Consider the following 17,357-nt stretch of genomic DNA (forward strand, 5'->3'; position numbering starts at 1 on the left):
AAAACTACTAAGTGGAAAAAATAACGCTAAGGCATCTAATACATGCCTAATTATTTGCAGCGTGGTTTAGCAGCTGCAAATGAGGACAGCCAGCCGGCTGCCCCTTCGTCGTGAAGAAGGGACTGGTGGACCATCATCAGTTCAGTAATCACAGACGAGGAGCTGCTGCTCTTGCTCCCGCCGCCGGCGCCGGCGTCTTCCTCCAGGTCACACCGCCTCGCGCTACGGCAGTGTTAACTACTCCTTTATTAAACAATTCTCCAAGCATAACTACAGCATTTGGGTTGTTAACATACATAATAAGTTATATTTAAGAAGGTTTCAAATCAGCACATTGTATTTTGCAGCAAAGTCATAAAAATATGCTAACATGATAACATCTAATGAGGGAAATGTTGCATGCAGATGTCTGTTTGCCTATTATCCCATAAAATGACTGTATATTTTTATTTATATGAGTAACGTTAGACACAAACATGTTACCAAAAAAGCATTCATTTAGGAAATGTATAAACACAATATGAGTCCAATATAAGAAACTGTTTTAAAACACGTTTTTTAGTGTTTATAAAATGAAGAGAAATTAAAAAAAAATATTGTTCCAAAGTACATTTTTTTTCTCCCTCATGATGAGAAAGAAATATAGGTTCTCAGCTGGCATATTATTTGTGATGTGGCAGCAAAGTGAAATTTGTGCCTTGCGTCCTGTATCCTTTACATGATGCAAAGGAGTATAATTTTATTTTTGTTTTATTTGAAGGCTCTGTCTGGGCACATTGGCCACCAATTTCATTTTTATTGCAGTGCATGGATAGCAAAGTCACATATCCTTACGTTAATGCAAAGGGCATACGAAAGGAAAGGGAAAGTATAATTTTTGTTGTTGCTGTTGTCATTTGAAATTTCCATAGTGTCTGTGCACATTGGGTACCATTTCATTTTTATTGCGCTGCACTGATAGCAATGTCACATATCATTAAGTTAACACCAAGTTAGAAAAAAAAAAAGAAAACCAGATTTTTTTTCCCCCCTCTATTACCATTGTTTGAAATTTTTTGTACTGTGTGAGTAGAATTTCTGTAGGGTGTTGGAAGTACTGAAAAATCTAATGTAAAAAAGGTACACCAGTTCATGTTTTTGTATTGCTCCATGTGACAGTGGGTAGAAAAATGTAACACTAATTACATTTCTTATGGGATAAAGGTTTGTTCAATATCTAGAAACAGTTAATGTGGAAACAGCCATCTTTCAGGAAAATTGGAGCGATATCGGAGTTTAATTTCCCCAAATCAGTGTTATTTGGTTAAAGTGCTTATCTCATGCATCCTAAAATACCTTCCGTGTCCACGTCAGTGTTTTTTCACCCCTGAGTAGAGAAGGTGACCCTCACTTTGGGATGCAGAAGGCTAATCCGTAGTTGTGGTGGACCCACTCCTCGTCACTGACATCTGTAAGTAACTGCCACCAGGATGGACGTGGTGCTCACCGACACGGAGAGCGGCAGGCAGCTGTGTGGCTGCTCCAATCTACGTGACAGGTCATTGTACAGGTCATCATGAATAGCAGGCAGGAGCACGGCCCTTGGGCTCCTTTGGGAAATTTGTGCCTTAGTATGGTGAATCTATTGCCAACAATTGTCTCAGTTTTGGAGGGCAAAGGAGGCCAAGTTAGTTTTGGACAGCAAAAGAGGCCAACTTGTTTTATTTTATTTGATCTATTATTAACTGTTACCATATCACATCCAACACTGCATCTTTATCCTTGACCTTTAGAGCAACTTTGTTGTGGCCCTGTAAGTAAGTCAATGTCCGTTTTTAAGGAGCCACCCTTGGACAGATAGATACGGGGCTGCCAACAAGAGATGGCAAGCTCCAATACGGTCCTCCTTGGTCTACAGTTGTGATAGGTCTACTGGTTTGAGACAGACCACATGCATTGCAGCTTGGACCCTGATCTCCATGCAGAATACCCCAAGCTGGGCAACAGAGCTGGTGAAAGAGATGGAAGGCATGGAGTGACTGAGGACACTGGGTTTGTCTAGTTTGGAGAGAAGGAGGCTGAGAGGTGATCTCATTGCTCTCTACAACTTCCCGAGGAGGTGAAGAGGAGATAGAGGTGCTGCTGTCTTCTGCCTGGGGTCCAGGGTCAGGATGCGCGGGAACAGTTCAAAGCTGTGTCAGGGCAGGTTCAGACTGGACATTAGGAAGCATTTCTTTACTAAGACGGTGGTCAAGCACTGGAACAGGCTTCCTATTGAGGTGATCAATGCCCCAAGCCTGTCAGTGTTTCAGAGGCATTTGGACAATGCCCTTAATAACATGCTTTAACTTTTGGTCAGTCCTGAAGTGGTCAGGCAGTTGGACTAGATGGTTGTTGTAGGTCCCTTCCAAGTGAAATCTATTCTGTTCCGTTCCATTCCATTCCATTCCATTCCATTCCATTCCATTCCATTCCATTCCATCCCATTCCATTCCATCCCATACTATTCCACTCCAAACTGGTTACTGTAATTTATACTTGAATTAATGGCTCAAGATAACGAGGTTGCATGTAAGGGGCACTCCAGACCCTTTGCATTGCTCTTGCAGTGTTCCCACCTGTGCTCACAGTGGAGGTCAGTCCACAGAGGACGGTCTCAGACAGCATATTCAACATCTGTAACGCCCCTTTCTTTTCTGTCACACAATATTTTGAAGGTGAACCTTTCTGGAGCACTTGGTTTTGTCCCCGCATGGACAGACATAAAGCTGTGGCAACTCCAAGCTTGTCCATAGGCCTTTGGAGACCCCGTTAATTGAAGTGGGTTAAAACAGCTTCCAGGTTCTTCCACTCTTGACAAGGAGTAGGTCAAAGAAAGATCTAGACTGAGACTTGTGTTCTACATGAACCAAGACAGGAGAACCTCGGCCAACACATGTTTAATGAAAGCTGTATGACATTAAACAACCACAGATGTATGTAATAGATTTTGTGGTGTCACAATAGGCTACATCCCAATAAGCCACCTGAACACACAAATATGTGACAGATAGCATGGTTTACATTTTTAATGTATTTCCTTGTGTGAGGCTTGGAAAAGCTTCCTCATCACCGATTGCCACAGGCTATGTGCGTGCAACAGCAGCAGTACTCCATCTCCAAAACATCACGTATTGTGAAAGAGAAAATCATAAAAGAAGGGCTGGCCAGAGGAATCCCACGGGTCCTTCCGTTTACACCGAATTTGAGCTGTCAGCACCTGTACTGATGCCGCTGTTCCTTGGATGGTGTCCGTGACACAAACACCCATCCACAAGCAAAGCAAGAGCAGTGGGGACTGTGGAAGCATCAGTTGCAGCATTGGGCACAACCTTTGATGGTGCCGGTGCCCTTTTTGCCTCCCTCTACCTCGAGCGAGACAGAACAAGTGTGAAGTATTTTGTAGCAGGTGTTAGAGATCTAAGCGGGATAACGCGGCAGTTTTGGAAGAAGTGCTGGAATGGGAATACGCCGCTGAGCTCTCCATCTGGAGAGGAAACCCAGAACCACCCTTTCCTCGCGAGCCGCGGGAAGGACAGGGGAGCGTCTGCTTGGGGGTTTGTAGAAGACAAATTCGAGCTTGTTTCTAAAAGTCTCCATATGTTTTTATTTGCGTTGTATACTTTCCTCTTCTCTGTACTGGAGCTCTTTTGTTTTATACTGGCACGTCCCGGAACATCTTTAAGTTATAAAAAACTTACTTATCTTAGGGCTCCACAAACGAACTATTAATTTTTTTTTCCCCTCCACGGGTTTTTATTAAGGTCAGTGGGACTAATTCTCTACTGCTCCGCACCTTGCGTAGGCGTTCGTACCGATGCCAAATGGGTGTAAAACGCTGGCTAAAACTACACAACATGCCTCTAACTGATTGAGCTGGAGGTCTGGGATCACACCCCAGAAATTTGTGTCCAAACCTTACATCTCCGGTGGGTGCGTTGAGCCTCTCCAGATGGCGGGTGAGATTCCAGGTGTTAAAAAGCCACTTTCTCTCCCACTGCTGTCTCTGCAGCAAAAGGCTGACAAGCCTTTCATATAGTCCTTTAAATTAGGAGGGATCATACACAGGCATGCACACATATATATGTATATATACGATTTCTTACTTTAAGTCATGGAGATTATATATGTATATGATCTCTTCTACATATATACATATATATGAGGTACTTTAAAACGACAGGCTTTTAGGAAAAGGAAAATATTAATCTGAAGTACTGTTATAGAACGTGGACTTAATTTTCGTGAACAGTGCGCTATCTAAATGCAGTTTCGTCTGCTGCCTATGCCAGCTGCGAGCCATGGAAAGAAGGGGCAGGGGGCAGTTCAATGCCAGGGGAGGGCTGTTTTTGCACACAGTTTATCTCTTTGTCCAGAAGGAATGGCAATTCGTCATCTCCCAGCAATGGCAGTTGACTTGCTTCAGTTGGACGTTGAGTCCTGGCAATTTTTGACAGCCAGGGGATGCCACGCAGAGCACAAGGGCTCGGATCTTGAGGACCAGCCAAGGCTCCCAGAGGGCCAGAGCTCAAACATCAGTTTCACATTTTAAGGGTCCGAGAGACATCTGGGTGGGGTTGTGAGCAGTTTGGGGTTGGAGCGTGGGATAAGCTGCCCATGTTGACATAGCCATTACTCATTATAACCGTGTTGACATAGAAATTACCAAAGTTCAGCTTTGGTAATTTCAAACCCACATTGCAGCGGCTGTGTAACGGGAGGAACAATAGAGAACTGGACTCAGTATACAATGCACTTTAATAAAATTCTTCGTATGGTTTGATTTCTAAAGGATCTCTCATCAGCCTATTCCCTGCATTTTTGTGACAGTCACCACAAACGTTGGCGTGAGACTGACTTAGAATGGAAAATATTAGCAGGAAAAATGGGTTTTCTCAATATGTTGAATACCCTGCCAAAACCCCTCTGCAATCCACCTGCAGTCTGCAGGCTTACTCGTTAGAGTAAGCGGAGTTAAATAACCAAGTATGGACTTTATCTACTCCTCATATGCTAAAAAAAAACCCCGAAACAAAAAAGACAAGAAAACAGATTTTTAATCATAATCAAACTCATATTCATAATATAAATCACTAATGGCTTTCTGTGAAAAAATTCCTCCACGTAAAGCTCTGGGATAAATGTAATAGATGGTGATAGACACTAGTCCTCAAATAAATTTAGGTTTTCTGTCAGAAAAATTATCCTTGGGGCCTTCTGATGAGCAACTCTTTTGACCTGGCATCAAATCACATTTCTTGTCTCGGAGACTCTTCAATGGAAGATCTCTGCTCTTGAATAATAATTTGTCGCATAAACTTCAGAGTAAAAAAAATCCTGCTTTTCCTATTTTGTTCATTTATGCATCTGGTACCTGAGGTACAAACAGTCTGGTGTCATAACCTTTGGAAAATTAAAAAAAAAAAAAAAAGAAACTGACTTATAATAACCAGGAAGTGTTTTTGCCCCATTCTTTACAAATAGGACAAATTGGGTACTGATAGTTTATAAACATTAGCGTGCTTCAGCAAAGCCAATTTAGAACGAAGCACAATGTTGAATAGTAACTGTCTTGATAGTAACACTGGGAAAAGACATAATTTTTCTGGGAACTATATTTACCACAGTCAAATCCCTATTCATCCCTCACTCAGGCAAGACTACACTGAAGAGGAATTTTCTCTGAATTGGAGAAACAGGGATTTCGCCATATGTAGAAAGTTAATTTCCCCCCTTCATGAACTCAAGCTCTGATTAAAAAAGAAGTAATTATAATTTTTCAGCAAATTAACTCTAAGTTTATTAAAACCATTCAGTCTGATAATCTATATTGTCAAGTTATGTTTAATACTTATTATGAGATTAAACCACTAAAATATCTCTAGTTCAAGGAAATATCTTCAAACTTCAGTCATAAAAGAACTATATTAAAGCAAACATTCAGATTAATTGATGATGGGATCGTTTAGTGTCTAACAGCAAAGAAGAAACCTCAGACTAAATCTATTAGTGCTGGATGAAATCTTGAGGTCATCACCTACTCTTTGCAATCACTCCCCCGAATGTTTATACATGTTAAGTTCTGACTAAAAATGAATTAATAACTTCAAGATTTAATCTGGCGTTATTAAACTTTTTGCTGATTGTTTACTGTGTCTGATCAGCTTATGTAAATACACTGAACTGTTGCACCGTCTGTAATTGCTGTGCAATAGATGAGGTTACGGGCTAGTTAAAAGCATGTGTCTTGATCATAAAAGAATAGGAATCATTCTAACTTAATTTCAGAATTTATGCAAAAATACATATATCAAAATATAATGAAGCACCAGAATTTTGATAGCAAAATGTTGAAACCCTGTTAAAATCCTAAATAAATGACAATTAACAAGGATTTTTGAAATAGATAATTTTCTTCTGCATTTTAATACATTTAATAAACAAGAATTGCAGTAACAAACCAAGAGGCTGCTAGCACGTCCTACAGAAGTCTTGCTAATATTTAGTAAGAAAAATACAGAGGAAACATGCTGATACTTCTTTGCAAGCAACTTTTAATATGAAAATGGATTTAACACGTTTGACCAGTCATGAAGTGTAGAAGAATATGATTTAATGCAAATATATAGAAAAAGTTATTGGAATGGGCTGGAAAAGCAGAAAAGGCTTTGTGCACGCCTTGGCAAAGATTATCTTTCCAGACATCTAGTACAACAAGTACAGTTATTTCTAACATTCATATTTCCTTCCATTGATGAATATCAGTCATTACAATGGCGTTTGGTAGTCTGCTGAGGCGCTGTGGTTTTCCTGGCATACCAAAGGAGTGGAAGAAAATTATTACTTTTCTGCCTTAGATTGATGATTATATTAATTGCAGGAACCAACGTTGTGTTGTGCTGTTAGGTGACTTTGTGTGTTACTCAACAACTCTTCTACCTGGCTCAAGGATGCGCTCCAGGGATTGGCCCAGAAGGAGGAGGACTCTTACTGAACCAAATACTTCTCTCTCTCTCTCTCTCTCAAAATGTCAGCATCGGAGCATTTATTGTAGGACGCCGCATCCAGCCATGAAGAGCTCCTTGCAGCAGAACAAGACGATAAGGACAGACCTGCAGATTTCCAGGTGATTGTCTCCGGTAAGTGGAAACACTGCTCACGCGTGGTGCTGCAACTTGTGGTAGCTTTCTTCCCCTTAATTACTGATGTTGCAACATCTCCTAGTTTCTGTTAGTGCCGGATAACCTCGCTTAGTTTAAAGAACCACTGCCAGAAACATAAGAGCCGTTGGTTTTGGTGACCACCAAACAGGCTATTTTTTCTAGAGACACTTGAAAAACAACTACTGCTCTGATCACAAGGGAATGGTGATCCCTCTCCATAAATTCAATTTGTTCATAACCTTTTGACACAGACCATAAATAACCTTCATACATTTCACACACACACAGACATGAGCCAAATTAGATGAACAATGTGTATAAATATTTACTTTGCAAAAATACAAACTAAATATAAAGTGCCATATGAACAACCCATCTATTAGCAAATGGTTAATTCCCGGTGCCAGTCGATAACTGGATTACATGTCTACCTGCTCCGTTTGCTGGGCCACTCTACTGGTTGCAGGCACAAAATGATAGCAAAGAAAATATTAATCAATTGGCTGTTTCAGCAAAGGTTACACCAGAGACAAAGGAAAGGGGAGGCTGAGTTTTGGCTCTGGGAAAGGCTTGTATGATTTTCTGGGGCCAGCTATGAAGTCTGGAACAGGAAAAAAAAAAAATTAAAAAAGAAGACATTTTTATTTCTGAAAATTGTTCTCAGTGAGTTTATTTAATGTGTTTGCACACACAATTAGTACAATAATAATAGCAAAAGACCTAAAAGAATGTGCCAGAATTCCAAAGTACTAACTCAGGAAATGTTTATGAGAGAGAATAATTCCCTCAGCTTTACACCTAAAATCCAAGTATCCCACAGGAATTAAAAATACACCACCTTGGCTTTCTCTTTTTTTTCCAAATTCCTCTTTGTGCTTTAAAACCTGCAATATTTATCCTCTCTGATGCACTGGATGCTTTAATTTTTAAAATACAGAATTAACACCAGTGATAATGTTTAAGGTGGAAAAATAACTGAAAGTGGTATAGGTAAGAAAGTACTGAAATATGTTATTTGTTTCAGTGTTAGCATTAACTTCTTGCTGAAAATCCAGGGAAAGACAAAAAGATTAAATTCAGAGACTATTTAATCTTGATTTCTTTTCAAAATAAAAAATTAATTAAATTTATACCTTCCAAATGTAATGATGCCAATTTGCATTTTCAAAGACAGAAAAAAAGAATTGTTAAGCGGTGGAAACCAGAGAACCTGTGGGAAATGTCCATAGTATTTTTTTCATCTTTGTTGAGCATGCATCTTCTATGAGAGACTGACAGTTTGTCCTATTACCATGAGATAACGCAGGGTCAGACAACAGTCATTGAGTGGCCACACAAAATAAGATGAGGGCCATAGAAACTCTCTACTCCTTGTATACCTTTAGGTGACCACGTTTGCGACCCTACGGAGTTCAAGAGCAAAATGAGCAGAGAGTAGGCAGCTGCTTTCTTCCCAGGCACGAGGTAAGGAAACCCGATGGATAAAAAAATGTTGCAAACTCAAACACATCCTTCTGAAACATTGACCAAACCCATTTTAATGAAATGAGACCAAACTTGCTGGGGACACAGGCAGCACCAGTGCAGACACTGCTGCAGGTTTGGTATTACCCGCAGTAAAGGATCCCTAAGTGGATTCCTCCACTCAGGAGGGATCTGATCTGCAAGTTACGTTATGTCTCGCTGTGGACCAGCTGAAGTTGAGAAGGAAAACTCTTTAGGACTATTAATCAAAAGCGTGGCCTTTTGCCAATGCTTATTTAAATGAGAAGTATGCTATTCGGTAGTGATCAACACTTTCACAGCACCAGCTGGTTAACATTAGGTCATGACAAGTAGAGGAAATGATGGTAGCACAAGGCATTTCCTTAACTAAATAATAAAATATAGAATCATACAATGATAAAATCATAGAATGATAAAATCATAGAATAGTTTCAGTGGGAAGGGACATTTAAAGGTTATGTAGTCCAAGCCCCTGCAATGAGCAGGGACATCTTCAACCAGACCAGGTTGTTCAGAGACCCGTCCAACCTGACCTGGAATGTTTCCAGGCATGGTGCACCTCCCACCTCTCTCGGCAGCCTGGGACAGTGCTTCACCACCCTCTGCATAAAACACTTCTTATATCTAGTCTGAATCTAGCTTCTTTTAGTTTAGAACCATTACCCCTTGTCCTATCACAACAGGTTCTGCTAAGAAGTTTGTCCCCGTCTTTCATATAAGCCCCCTTTAAGCACTGAAAGGCCACAAGAAGGTCTCCCCGGAGCCTTCTCTTCTCCAGGCTGAACCCCCCCAGCTCTCTCAGCCTGTCCCCACAGCAGGGGGGCTCCAGCCCTCCCAGCATCTCCGGGGCCTCCTCTGGCCCTGCTCCAACAGCTCCGTGTCCTTCTGCTGTTGGTGCCCCAGGGCTGGAGGCAGCACTGCAGGGGGGTCTTACAGAGCGGGGCAGAGGGGCAGAATCCCCCCCTCGCCCTGCTGCCCACGCTGCTGGGGATGCAGCCCAGGCTGCGGGGGGGTTCTGGGCTGTGATGGCACACTGACAGCTCATGTCCGGCTTTTCACCTCCTAGTACCCCCAAGTGTTTCTTGGCAAGCCTGCTCTCCATCCCTTCATCCTGCAGCCCGTATTGATAGCGGGGGGACCTGACCCAGGTGCAGGACCCTGCACTTGACCTTGTTGAACCTCATGAGCTTCACCCAGGCCCACTTCTTGAGCCTGTCCCGGTCCCTCTGGATGGTGTCCCATCCCTCAGGTGTGTCAACTGCATCACTCAGCTTGGTGTCATCAAAATACAAGGTATACGAGTGCAAATAATGAAATAGGAAATAAATCTGCAATCAATACACTTGAAACTATTACATGGGTCTACCACAGATTTAACAGTGATTACTTAATCTCATTTGGGTCCACCTTTCCGTGGAACTTTCAGTTTTTAAACCAACTGAGGTCCATTCATGTGGAGTAAGTGGTCGTAACTCCTAGGCGTTCATGTTTCCCTTGAAGCAGTTGGAAACGCTCCTGCTTCAGCTTTATTTGTTTTAATTTGAGTTTAGGAAAGTATAAAGTTAAGGCGGGACCTCAAGAACTCAAAGAAATTTCAGACTTGAAACTTTGCCAGGTAACGTAAATAGATTAGCGCATACACTGACAGGCCAGGAGCAGTTAAGAATAAAAGATCAAAGAAGCTACAAGAAATAAAAATAGCCAGAGATCTCTAGAACAGATATCATATTATGAAATTAATTACCAGTGCAAGTAGTACACGTATAGACAGTACCACGTGCTAAAGCGAGGGGACAGCCAGGTCGGATGTTGAATTTCTCTATTCCTTCGTTTCTTCCTTTCTCCACTTCATTAATCGCCATGTCAAAGGAAGGCTGTTTCTGACCATACGTTTCACTGGAGTTTTATCTAGTTAATGGGGAATCTGCAAATTAATCTGGGATGTGGTAGCATAATTCAGCGGATTATGTTTTCAAATAAAATTTCCAGACATCACCCGCTATTTTCTTTTTCATATTTTCACCCCATTATCTCAGTTGACTCTCTTACAGTGGTTTTGATTAAAGATTTAAAGTTAACACCAATTACCATACTACAGCATCTGAAATACTGAGCCCATTTTCTCCAATAAGACAGATACATCAGGATAAATATTTTAATGTCAAAGTCAGTATTTTTTTTCTCCATGATTACTGTTAAAAGCCCTCAAATATTTATAGATGTTTATTACATCTCCTCATTGTCAACACTTACCAATACTAAGAACTTAACTTTTTTCTAGTGAATCAGCTCCCCCACTCTTTTAATGTATTTTTGTTTCCGAATTCTATTCCAAGGTCACTTTTCACAGGAAATAAAAATGTGGCCTTAACAGGCTGATGTATGGCATGAAAACGATGGAGCAATTTGAGGAATTCAGTAATAGCAAATTACCAGGACTGAATGATCTCCCTCCAGAATTCTGAATCGAGAAAATTATTGAGTACCATATGTATAGACGGGAATATGCATTGTCTTTTTAAGATAGTAATTAATATATAACACCCCCCCATCCCCCTTCTTAGTGATTAAAGGCACTAATACTGTTAACTTTGGGGGTTTGAGCTTCTTTTAAAAAATAGTGTGAAATTTGAGACTCATTTTGGTGCTGGGAAAACTGTTGAGTTCTTCTAATGAGATGATAATGTAGGACTTGGAGGAGAATAAGAACCAAAACAACTCTGCTTCTGCTAACAGGAGCTGAATTAGGGCAAAACAGGTAAAGGTGAGCAAGGAATAAGAAACCTCTGGACTTTCCAAAATCTTATGATAAGGATAAGCTAAATAGAGTGTTTAAGGAAATAAATTGTTGTGCAGGAAGGAATGGACTCCTACCTTGGATTAAACTGGGTATTATTTTATTTTTTGTAGTGCGTCGATCTCCTCCCCTCAGCATGAAGGTGAATTAAAATTGTACGAGCAAATGGTGAGGATGGATAATCACCTCTGCTGTCTTACTCTGGATGTGTCCATACAGCTGACTGGGAAGGAGAAGGTAAGAGCCAGCTATAATAAGTCAATGAGTTGCTTTGAGGGGCTGTCATACTAATTTGGCCCGTGGAAACTGTTGGGGCAACTGAGATGGTTGTCCAGCTCTGATGGTCTCTGCCAACTCCTTGTAGGGTCACAGACTGCACGGGGACCTCTCTGTCTGTCTGTGCGCAAGCTGAAGCTCTGTCTGCTCCCGATACTAAGCCTGACTCTCCTGATTTGTTCTGTGGGAGCAGACTACAGAGCCTACAAGGATGTCGATAGTGCCAGTGGAGACCCACGCATGATCTGCTTGTGAGGAGCAGGGAGCTAGCTTGAGTTCAGGCAGTCCCATATTTCAAAGAATAGCAATAACTGAATCAGCAATTAAATAAGGTTTTTTTTTTGGTGTGCTCTAAACCTGTTAATAATACAGGCATCAGTGTCATATTGCCATACTACCCACATCCTGTTGGGTGTAGGAGCACATCCAGGTTCGTTCACCTCACTTTGGGAAGGACACCTTTGTCACTGGGGTGGCATGCCTTGGACATAGGTTTTATTTAGCATGTCGGATTGCAAAGTAAATGGCTGGACCTCAGTCTGAGACTGACTTACCTTGGAATTACCTGAAGTCTGGAAAAGAGAGAACTAGTTGAATGGAGGTAGGCAAATGGCAAAGAACATCTCTGCTCTACGCAGACCCGCAGAACAAAAATGGAAGGGTACAAGGAAGGAAAGAAATAAAGAATAATTCCTCTATCTCTCTTGAAATCAAACTGGAATCCAGCACCAACATCAAACATTTTGACTGGATTTTTTAAAAGGGTTGGACTAGTTCACTGTTATTATTCACTGTAGCTACACATACAAACAGATAAATATGGGTCTGTTTAAGCCAAATGCTCTTTTCCAACTTCAAAATCATGCAACCGAGTGCAAATTTTGTCTAGCTAAAAGTAATCAAACCTAATGCTTTGTGCTGTACAGTAACCTTTTTGCCTGAAGAGGTCAGGAAGGAAATATTTTCCCACACTAATGGGTAACCTCAGTTTTATTTTTCATCAGTTGACATGTTCTTGAGGTACTCGCTCGTTAACGCTGGAGGCACAACGTGCCACTGCCTAATTCTTTGTGGCAGAGGTGTTACCACTCCAGCCAGGAGAAAATGTTTAACGCCCCAGAAAAGAGGGAAGAGTTGTCCCCTTTGCTTCTCAAGGTACGGCTCAGTCCCCTCTCTGTGGTCTTCCAAGTTTCGGCCTCCTTCCTTGCGCTTTCAGTCAACCAAATGTAAATTCCAAGGTGTCCTGTAATTCTCTATGTCCTATTAATCCACAAGCAAGCACAAAAAGGATGCAGGGCATCGGGTAATGGTGGCTCTCCCGTGCGTGTAGGTACAAAACTCGTTGAGTACACCTCTGCCTAACGAGAAAGCAGTGGTGTTCTGACAAGCAAGAGCAACAAATAATAATAATAAAAAAAAGTCGCTACCCTGTCAAATACTGTGTGCATATCAAGGATCGGGAATACAAAGCAGACTTAACAGCAATCACATTCTGGGTAGAATTCGCTTGAATGTAACACCTTCTCCCTCTAAGGTTTTGAGTGTGGTATCTTAAAGAAGATCACACAAATTACTCATTCCGGGAACAAAGGCTCTTTTTTGAAAGCTGTCAGCCTGCTGACAGCTATGATGAGCATTTACTTCAGGCTTGTAAAACATATTAATCAAACTTGTTCCTATAGCTTCAGTCCAAGGAGGGTTACTGTTTCTTTTAGAGAGATGTTTTACATAAGTGAAGAGCTCTGAATACGTATACACCTTGAATTCAAGCCACCGTCTATGCCATTCATTTATTCGTAATGAATAAATACTAGTCTACACCAGGCTTAAGGAAGATTGAAGCAGTGTACGGAAATCTGTTTATTACAAGACTATTTGCCAAAGACCTATGCACCATTCACTGAACCTTGAAAAACATTTGAAAATATGGGTTGCATTTGCAAACTTCAATGTATGACATGGAGAGCTGGCAAGCTGCCTGGTTTCTACTTAAAGGATTGTCATTCTGGGAAAAATAAATTTCTCTAACTAGACAAAAGTCAATGTTTTCATGTTTTACTGCAATCAAACTGATATGGCTGACAATTTAATGTCTCAACACTTAAAATATCTGTGGATAATCAGTTACCTCAATCAATCATAACTACAAGATTTCTCTATTTTCAAAGCCTGTATACATGTGACTGAGATATTTAACAGTTTAGAGAAACCTCCCCATCCTTAATCCTTCATGATTTCTCTTGAGCCCCGCAGGTTTTTTTTTTTTTACCCCCCAAACGCACAGTTTTATAATTGCTGAAAAAAAAAAATAAAAAAAAAAATCCAACCCTGCACTGTAATCAGATTTTGAAACCTTTGTGTTAATGTCCTGTTTTATTTAATTTTATGTATATTTTATAGTCTGCTTGCCTGTCAAAAAGATGTGGAAATGTGCTGGCATTCCAGCTGAAGACATCATTATGAGTGAGAAAATGCTCAAGGCTTTTTTCAAAGTGGGTGCTGAAACACACATTTCTCTTCTTTGACTCCAGGGGATGCTAACAGCTGCCCCAGCAGACAGGTATTGCAAGGTCAAAGGCTAGCAGAGCTGTGCACCTTCAGGATTTGACTGCCAGCAAAGTAGATGGGTAGTTTCTCAAAACTAATAATAAAAATAGCAACAATGATGAGAAGAAGACGGAGCTGACAACAAAAACGAAAAGGAACCCGCAAGAAGTGAATTCTGGGTAGCGCAACACTTGGCAGAGCTGATTTTAATATCTGACAGGTTGAGTTCACTAATCTTTGCTATTCATATTGACGTGAAACTTCATACAGTTTTAGAGATTTGTATCTATTAAGACATGCAGCAGTGTTCCTACAACATGGGAACAAGTTTGCTAGCGCCTGCCGGTCTTCTTCCTCCGTGATAAAAATTGATATGAACTGTTTTAAACGCCTAACAGATAATTACTCTCAACACTCAATAAAGAAAGCTACATCTTTAGAGCCTCCTTTATCTTTAAAAAATAATAAAAAAACCCAAGCCCGAAACACACCAACAAGACAAAACAACATTCTTCTCCCCATTTCCCCCCCTCTCTTTTGTTTCTTTGATTACTTGGAGCCTTGTAATCAAACTAAGCTTAGTTTCGGGACCCTTGGGGCAGTATCTCTTAGTTCCCTGTCAGCCTGCGTTGCAAAACAATCAATCTTGCTCTTGCGCTGGCTTGGTGGAAGTGCCACGACACCAGGAGTGCGATGCTTTGCTCTTGCTGTGAAGCTTCGATGACAAAAGTTTTTATCAGAAGCTGACTGTATTTAGGGTTATGAATATGCAATGACTCTCATTAGTATTGAAGCACCGGAGCACGGGCTGACATCCCCCGCCACTTTTAGCTGCTGCAGAGTCGTCTAATGAATTGTCTTGCTCTTTCACTCGCACGGGCTTTGCTGTTACGGCTCCCCGTTCCAAGGGGAGTTGCCCAGTTTGAGAATACTATTGACGGCAGAAATTAATTGCCAAGGCCCGCTTTTGATTTCGTTAAACAGTGTTGAGACAGTGCTTAAATTGTCAAAAACAGAAAACCATTAAACTCCACAGGAGACAGCATCATCGCGAGCGAGAGGACCCGCGTGTCCGTATGCGGGGCCGTGCAGAAGCACACAGGTGTGGCACAGGTACGCCTACGGTCTTGTCATCACACCCACGCATGCAAACATAAACATCTGCATCAGCGATGGGTCTCAGAAACCTGACATCCTGCTGATTTATCTGTTGTTTTTCCAACTAGAACAAGCGGGGATAACGGAAAGTTCTCCAAATAAGCAGGACTCCAACATATTGCTGTTTGATCAACCCTTTAATACTCTTTCTTTTCCCTTTGGGACCCTGCCAAACATTTTTCAGCTCACACATCTGCAGTCTTTGCGAATAAGTTACTGATAAGGATGTTTCCAACAAATGATTAAGATATCTGGCTTGATTTGTCGTATTTGAGGAGATGTGTAAGCTTGCAGAAACAAGTGGAAATGACCCTTTTTTTCCCAATTGGCTAAATTAAGTATTTTTTCCCCTATTCATCTGAAATTTCTTCTGACATAAAAGGAGCTTTTGTGGCTCTCTGCAGATTGCGAAGGATAGAGTAAATTGAAACGGGTAATATATTCCAAGAAGCGTAAGTAGCATTCTGAAAGGTGTGTGCGTACTGCAAATAATAAAGGATATGAGGTTCTCCCAAGAAGATGTCAGCCCCGCGCAGCTCTTTATCCATTTAATCAGTAATGGAAACGGTCCCCGTGCAAGGAAGGAGGATCTGTTTAATTTTTACTGCGATTTTTGGCACCGCGGCTCTAACACGAGCTTGGTTTACCTCTTGACCCAACCCCAGGAGTGCCTGTTCTCATCAGCTGGAGAAAAAATAAACATAAAGAACATCTACATGTTGGGAGTATCAAATACAAGAGCAGTTTAAAATAAATGCAGTTCTGACAAAAGTGGCTCAAGTATCATACATCAAACACTTGTTACCTCTCTTGGCCTCAGTGATTGCACGTGACTAAGAAAGAGTGAGTGATAAAATCTGAAGAAAGATGAAACCAATCTGGGCCTTTTTAAAGATCATCAATCATTCTGCGCAGCCATGATATTATTAGTTCCAGTAAGCCTTGTTCTTCCATTTTATGGACATCATAAACCCCCCACCCCTAGACCAATGCTACCATGGGAAATCATTTTTATGGGCAGCATCTTAGCGTGGGCCAATCGGATCTAATCACATAACAAGCTACTGAATTATTCAACGTTCTCCCTAATTTTGCATTCTTCCTGCACTTTGCTGTCACTGCAGGGTCTTAAAAGTATGTGTTTTTACAATATTTATTAAGAAGATAACCATACACAGGAATTTTGCTTTCTCTATGTCTTTCAATGATCGTTTGTTCCCTTAGATTGTTGCAGTATATACATTACTATATAGAGAATATTTTTTTCTAAAAGGAATAGCAGTCTGCAATGTGGCACTCGGATTTAAACTCTTTCAGCTTTTGAAATACCGAACGTAAGGACAACAATAGTGAAACAATTGTGTTCAAACATAAAATATTCAGATTTACTGAGCAAACTGTAACCAGCATGTCTCTTAGCTGTTGCTATGAATACAGGGCTCACATTGTATATGAAAATATTTCAGTTTTAATTGCAAATCTGTGCAGAGATGATTTGGGGTCCGTAATTAGCACATAAATTCCAGACTTTGTGACTGCTGTGAAAACACACATTATTTATGGAACGATTATCTAAATATAATTCAGTGTTTTTTGCTTTCAACAACTACTGTAAAAGTCTGATTTAATAAAATGTGAAAAATTTCCCGTCTCTTGCACTTCTGTTTACATTATGAAGCATTCATTCCTCTGCACTGCCATTTCCCACTCGACCCGGGGTGGACTTTGCTTTCAGTGGCTCCGTACTTCACTCACACCTCGGGGAGGTTTCTTCACAACCATAAAGTGCCAGGCACTTAATTTGTTTTAAAATGAAAGCTTGGATTATGCAAATAGCTCTGAACTGCACGAACAGAGTGAGTTTATGTGACCTCCATCCTCGCGCTTTTCAT

The 17,357-nt window shown here is 40.9% G+C and overlaps 1 long non-coding RNA gene across 3 annotated transcripts in view; it reads left to right on the forward strand.

Moving 5' to 3' along the window:
- Positions 1-17,110, forward strand: part of LOC134508478 (uncharacterized) — a 69,209-nt gene extending 52,099 nt beyond the window's left edge. For 2 of the 3 annotated variants that reach the window (XR_010069061.1, XR_010069063.1), the window contains 4 exons: positions 7,053-7,157; positions 8,567-8,645; positions 11,598-11,721; positions 14,161-17,110. This is a non-coding gene — a long non-coding RNA (uncharacterized LOC134508478). The remainder of the gene's footprint in view (positions 1-7,052; positions 7,158-8,566; positions 8,646-11,597; positions 11,722-14,160) is intronic. The other variant, XR_010069062.1, reaches the window with a different exon arrangement.
- The last annotated feature ends 247 nt before the right edge of the window (positions 17,111-17,357 follow it).

The sequence above is a fragment of the Chroicocephalus ridibundus genome, chromosome Z, assembly GCF_963924245.1.
Source record: "Chroicocephalus ridibundus chromosome Z, bChrRid1.1, whole genome shotgun sequence".
In the NCBI taxonomy this organism is placed as follows: Eukaryota; Metazoa; Chordata; class Aves; order Charadriiformes; family Laridae; genus Chroicocephalus; species Chroicocephalus ridibundus.